At 39.6% G+C, this 6,505-nt stretch overlaps 1 non-coding gene across 1 annotated transcript; it reads left to right on the forward strand.

Annotated features, from left to right (window-relative positions):
• Positions 1-1,465: 1,465 nt before the first annotated feature.
• On the forward strand, positions 1,466-1,574 carry LOC138381007 (U6 spliceosomal RNA). Its single transcript, XR_011232964.1, has one exon. It is a non-coding gene; the product is annotated as a U6 spliceosomal RNA (small nuclear RNA).
• The last annotated feature ends 4,931 nt before the right edge of the window (positions 1,575-6,505 follow it).

The raw sequence follows: 6,505 nt of genomic DNA on the forward strand, positions 1-6,505 counted from the left end.
CTTAAAAGAAGTAAAATGTAAATGAAAATATTACATGTATGACCGGCACATAGTCATACTTGCCTTTAAAATAGAGAACTCTGAGCCATGGCTGTAAAGCTGCCATACTACAGTGTCTTGTGTGGTAGCCTTCATTGGTTTTTTGCATTCATTAGCACACATTTTGAAATGCCTTTTGGAGCCAGACACTGGACTGGGTTGGAGAATCAGAGATAAAAAGACACAGTCCCTACTCAAAGAACTTAGAGTCTAGTAAGAGACATGTACAAAAAATTATAACTGAAATAATGGTTTATGTTCAAGGTATACTAGTGCATTGTAGGGATATAGGGGAAGGCAGAATAGCCTTGGAGAGGAGATTGCACTTGCCCTGAAACTGAGATGTGTGTCAACAGCCTCTTAAGAGGTGAGGGAAGAGTACACTTTGAGTAGGAGACTATAAGGAGCTCACTATTGGAAGAGGGGAAAACATATTAGGGTATGTCAGAGAGAGGTAAGGCGGGAAATAGACAAGATCCTTGTATCTGTTACAGTTTTTTGGTCGTAAGCAAAATGACTCACTCAGATAATACAAACAAAAAAGGAATTTATTGGAAAGATGGGTGGCTCACAGAATTGACGGGAAAGCTAAAGAACTAGGCTTGGAAAAAGGATCAAGGGCTGCTGCAGAACTCTAGGCAGCAGGAATAACTCAACTGTCAGGAGTGAGTACCAATATATGTTTTTTCCATACCTGCATAATTCGACTCAGGATTCAAAATCCTGACAAGGAGAGTTTAATTGGCCTTACAGCATGGACCCACCCGTCTAGGTACCTTTCTTTCTTTCTTTTTTTTTTTTTTAACTCTTTTTTTTTTTTTTTTTTTTGAGACAGAGTCTCTCTCTGATGCCCAGGCTAGAGTGAGTGCCGTGGCGTCAGCCTAGCTCACAGCAACCTCAAACTCCTGAGCTCAAGGGATCCTCCTGTCTCAGCCTCCCGAGTAGCTGGGACTACAGGCATGCACCACCATGCCCGGCTAATTTTTTCTATATATATTTTTAGCTGTCCATATAATTTCTTTCTATTTTTAGTAGAGATGGGGTCTTGCTCTTGCTCAGGCTGGTCTCGAACTCCTGAGCTCAAACGATCCGCCCACCTCGGCCTCCCAGAGTGCTAAGATGACAGGCGTGAGCCACCGTGCCCGGCCTAGGTACCTTGATTTATTGTCCCATCAACACCACCCACAGTGGGGGAAAGGTAATTCCTCCAAAGGAATCTAAGTGTACTGCCAGAGGAAGGGGGAACTGAAGATATGCCTTGTTGAGGAGCTTAGGTTTTACCCTAACCAAAGGAAACCATTGAGAGTTATGAGCAAGGAACTGAGATGGTCAGAAATGTAGATTATAGAACCTGGTTTAAATTGGAAGAGGGATTGAAAAGGAGCTAGAATATTATGAAGAGGACTTGAATAAAAACTGGTATTGAGTGCTCGCGTTGGCAGCACATATACTAAAAAATTGGAACAATACAGAGAAGATTAGCATGGCCCCTGCACAAGGATGGCATGGCAATTCATGAGGCATTCCTTATTTTTTATAGAAAACATGGTACACACACACATACACACGCACACACTCACACACACACACCATGGAGTACCACTCAGCCATAAAAAGGAACGAAATGTCATTTGCAGCACTGTGGAGGGAACTGGAGACCATTATTCTAAGTGAAGTATGTCAGGAATGGAAAACCAAACACCGTATGTTCTTACCAAGTGGGAGCCAATAGCTCGGTACACAGGGGCACAAAGGGACATAAAGGATATGACAAACCAAGAAGTGGGGAGGGTGGCAGGGTGGGTGTGGGATAAAAACTTACAATTAGGTATAATGAACACTATTCTGGTGGTGGGCACACTAAAAGCCCTGACTTAAGCATTATACAAGATAACCTTGTAACGAAAACACTTGTACTCCCTTAATATTTTGAAATAAAAAAAATTGAGAAAAAAATTTGTATTGATACAAGTGGGAAATGGTGAATGCTTGGATTTCGGAGGGATACAGGAGACGAAAGTTGGTAGGGGCTGGGTGCAGTGGCTCAATTATAGCTCACTGCAGCCTTGAACTCCTGGGATCAAGTAATCCTACCACTTCAGCCTCTCAAATAGCTGGGACTACAGGTGCATGCCACCATGACTGGCTAATTTTTTAAAAAATTTTTGTAGAGGCAGAGTCTTGCTATGTTGTCTAGGTTGATCTCAAACTCCTGGCCTCAAGCCATCCTCCTGCCTCAGCCTTCCAGAGTGCTGGGATTGCAAGTGTGAGCCACCATGCCTGGCCTAACTATTCCTTTTCATTTCTGAGTTATTATTATATTGTATGGATATGCCAGATTTTATTTATCCATTCATTGATTGATGGACATTTGAGTTGTTTCCACTTTTTGGTTATTATGAATAATTCTGCTGTGAACATTTCTGTACATGTTTTTGTGTGGGCATATGTTTTCATTTCTCTTGAGTATATATGCCTGGGATTGGAATTGCTGGGTAATAGGGTAACTCTATGTTTAACTTTCTGAGAAACTGCTAAACTGTTTTTCAATGGCTGCACCATTAACCACAAATTATTTTAAACATTTCTTTAGCCAATATTTTGGATGTATAATTACTTTGAGGAGATAACACACTTTATGACTTAATATAATAAGGTAATCTCTCTTGCAGCAAACACCCAGGTCATGCCATCGAACTTTGCTAGTCATGCCAGAAGATCCTCCATATGCCCCAGCTTCTGTCCAAAAGCAGCACCATCCTGATAATCATATTACATCTGTATTTCTTCCACATCAAGTATTCAAGTTGTGGGCTAGGCTCAGTGGCTTACACCTAATCCCAGTGCTTTGGGAGGCTGAGGCAGGAGGATTGCTTGAGGCCAGGAGTTTGAGACTGGCCTGGGCAACACAGTGAGACTTCTCCATCTCTAAAAAAAATTAAAATTAGCTGGGGGTGATGGTGCGCACCTGTAGTCCAGCTACTTAGGAAGCTGAGGAGTTCTCATTTGAGCCCAGGAGTTTGAGGTTACTGTTAGCTGTGATCAAGGACTCCAGCCTGGGTGACGTAGAGAAACCCCGTCTTTAAAAAATAAATAAATAAATAAAAGATTTCAGGTTCGTTTTTTTTTTTCTTTTTCTTTTTCTTTCTAGACTAGTCAAGTGCAGCAGTGAGAAGGCAGGAAAGTGGTAGAACAAGAAGTTCAATCTGTAACTAACTGTGAACAACCAAGTGAAGATAACTCAGTACCTTTGGACCAGCCAAGAATTCAGGGTCTAAGGACACAGGGGATATTAGAATTAGAATATTCTGTAACTAACATTTGCTTTATCCACTTTGCACATGCAGATGTTTCATAATGTTAACGCTAGTACTACCACCACCACCACCAAGTTATGAATACTGAAAACAAAGAGAGTTTTTCTGCATATGTTGTTCTCATTCTCCCCACATTTTAAAATAACTATTATTAGTATATTTAAATTGTTAGATCATGTAGCTATTACATACTATAATCTCTCTCTCTTTTTTTTTAACCTTCATTTAGTTTTAGTTCTACAAGGAACTATATATTTAATGTTTACCACCAGTATATTATATCAGTGACCCTCTAGTCATTTTGATTGTTTGAAGCTCTTTGTCTAACAGATTTATTAGCAGTGGCTCATGGGAACAATATTCACTTAGCTAATGCATGATGTAAAAAATGTATTTGTGACCTTTATATTTAAATGTCAGTTTTGCTGGATAAAATATCCTTGATTCATATTTTATATCATTAAGTGTCTTAACATATTCTTTCTTTCTTTTCTTTTCTTTTCTTTTTTTTTTTTTAAGAGAGCTTTATTTCTCATGAAGGGGTCTCAACCTGCAGTAGTCATTTTTTTTTTTTTTTTTTTTAAACATACCTTTTAATTTGCTACTTGTAGTGGCCTTTCTGACAGTCTGGGAAACACTCTTCCAGCCACAAGCTAGGAACACATTTCCTATTACTCCATTTTCTTCTGACACAAAATATTGCTGTTTAAGTCTAGTAATACTTACCCAATTTTACTTCTCACTTTATGTCATGCAGTATTCTTATCTACATGCCCATGGGGATTATTTTTCTTTTTCTTTCAACCCAAATAAATTTACTAGATTATTTTTTGGTGTTGGTCATACTGTATCACCATTTTCAGAAATACAGTGTGATTTTTTTCAATATACTTTTAACGAGAGGGGGTTTGACTGTGTTGCCTAGGCTAGACTCGAACTCCTGGGCTCAAACAATCCTCCTGCTTCAGCTTCCTGAGTAGCTGGGACTACAGGTGTGAGCCATTGTGCCAGACTTGTATAGTTTTTATTTTTTATTTTACTTTATTTTATTTTTTTGAAACAGAGTCTCACTCTGTTGCCCAGGCTAGAATGCCGTGGCATCAGCCCAGCTCACAGCAACCTCAAACTCCTGGGCTCAAGCAATCCTACTGCCTCAGCCTCCCAGGTAGCTGGGACTATAGGGATGCGCCACCATGCTCAGCTAATTTTTTTCTATATATTTTTAGCTGTCCAGATCATTTCTTTCTATTTTTTAGTAGAGACGGGGTCTCGCTCTTGCTCAGGCTGGTCTCAAACTCCTGACCTCGAGCAATCCTCCTGCCTCGGCCTCCCAGAGTGCTAGGATTACAGGTGAGAGCCACCGTGCCCGGCCTTGTATCATATTCTTAATGGCTTTTAGCTTCTTATGCAGTAACACATTAGAGTGTTAATCTGTTTATTGAGTATGACTTTTTAGCATGATTTCTTTGGGATATTACTCTGCTCTTTATTTTTTCTTGTAGTAACTTGTATGGAAATTGAGTGGCACACTTTTCTCTTGCTTGTATTTATGTGAGACTAATTTTCTTAAAATCTTGGAAGAAGGCTTAGTTCAATTAATTTTTTAAATTTACAGAGCTTCCTCTTTTTTCATTTTTGTGTAGTGTTAAAACTGTATGGTTTGCTTTCTGAGATTTTTCCTGGCTCTGTTTTCCTCCCCTAGTTTTAGCTTTCTTTCTTCTCTTTCCTTCTTCTCGGTTATCTCTGCCATGCTCAGTTTTTGTTCCATTTCTAGCAGTTTCTCCCCTAGTGTGGGAAACTGTCCTAGAAGGGATCCATGGTTGGTTATTATCCAGCATTTATAGGGTCTATACTGCTCCAGCCTGTGTAGACCTTCATATTGTGGGATCCTTACATACACCTGTTATTGGAGTGGGCAATAACCCTCTTGGTTTCAGCGATTGTTCTCAAACTGGCTCTTAGCATTTTCTAGTGTTTTTTCCTACATGGATGTCAATAGCTCTTGGTTTGTCTTCATGTGCTTGCAATTTCAGGTTTATGAGATACTTTGTCATCTAGTGTTGTAAATATTGTTTGTGGGTTTTGTGTTTTGCTAATTATTCTGTTTTTATACGGGAGTTGGGGAAAATCTAAAAACTATGCCACTGCTAGACTGCTGCCGTCTTCTCAGAATCTTGGTATATACTTTTATTTTTACTGAAAGGTCTAATACTGTAGTTTGCATCTTGGGTACACTCTCTCCCTCTCAGAACTTGCTCTGGGGAATTGAGCTGCCATGTTGGGAGAACACTTGGGCACTCCTTCCTATGGAGAGATCAACATGGCAAAAGAACTGAGGACTCCAGCCGATAGCCTGTGAGAGACTATGTCCTCAACAACCAGAGGAGTTAAGTTTGGAAGTGGAGCCTCCACAGCCAAGCCTTTGGATGACTGCAGCCCAGCCTGCAGCTCGACTGCAACCTCATGAGAGACCCTGAACCAAAACCACCCAGCTCAACTAATCCTGGACTCTTGATCCCCAGAAACTTTGAGATAATAAACATTTGCCACTTTAAGCTGTTAAATTTTGTTACCCAGTAATAAATAACTAATGCACCTATGAATAGATATTCTCATTTTGTGAACTTAGATATCTTTCTTGCTGCCTTCAGTGATGTTTTTCTAACATTTTATTATATTAATAGAATATTTCAAATATACTGCAAAGTCAAAAGATTTTACAGTGAGCACCCACATGCCCACTACCTAGATTCTACCATGAACATCATTCTGTGGCTTTTAATGACATCATATAGAATTTGTAGAAAACCATTTCATTTGTAATATTTCAACAATATTTACAGAACTGTGGGCTCCAAGATCACCGCTTTTCAAGGTAAATCATTCCCCTTTTAAGACTCTTCTGCTTATTTAAATATTCTTCCTAGCTTTGAGTTGAAATTTATTGTCCTGAATTTTCCATCTGTTGGGCCTCCCATGTGCTGTGGAGAATAAATTCATTCCCTCTCTCAAGTGATGGCCCTTTGACTTCTTGGAGATAAATGTCATGACTTCTTTGAATCTCCTTTTCCTTCCTAGTCACTCCACTTTTTGTCCTTATCCTGTTTTCCTGCTTCTGCTGTTTTTCAGCTGGATTTGGTTAACGGAAA

This window comes from Eulemur rufifrons, chromosome 2 (genome assembly GCF_041146395.1).
Source record: "Eulemur rufifrons isolate Redbay chromosome 2, OSU_ERuf_1, whole genome shotgun sequence".
In the NCBI taxonomy this organism is placed as follows: domain Eukaryota; kingdom Metazoa; phylum Chordata; class Mammalia; order Primates; family Lemuridae; genus Eulemur; species Eulemur rufifrons.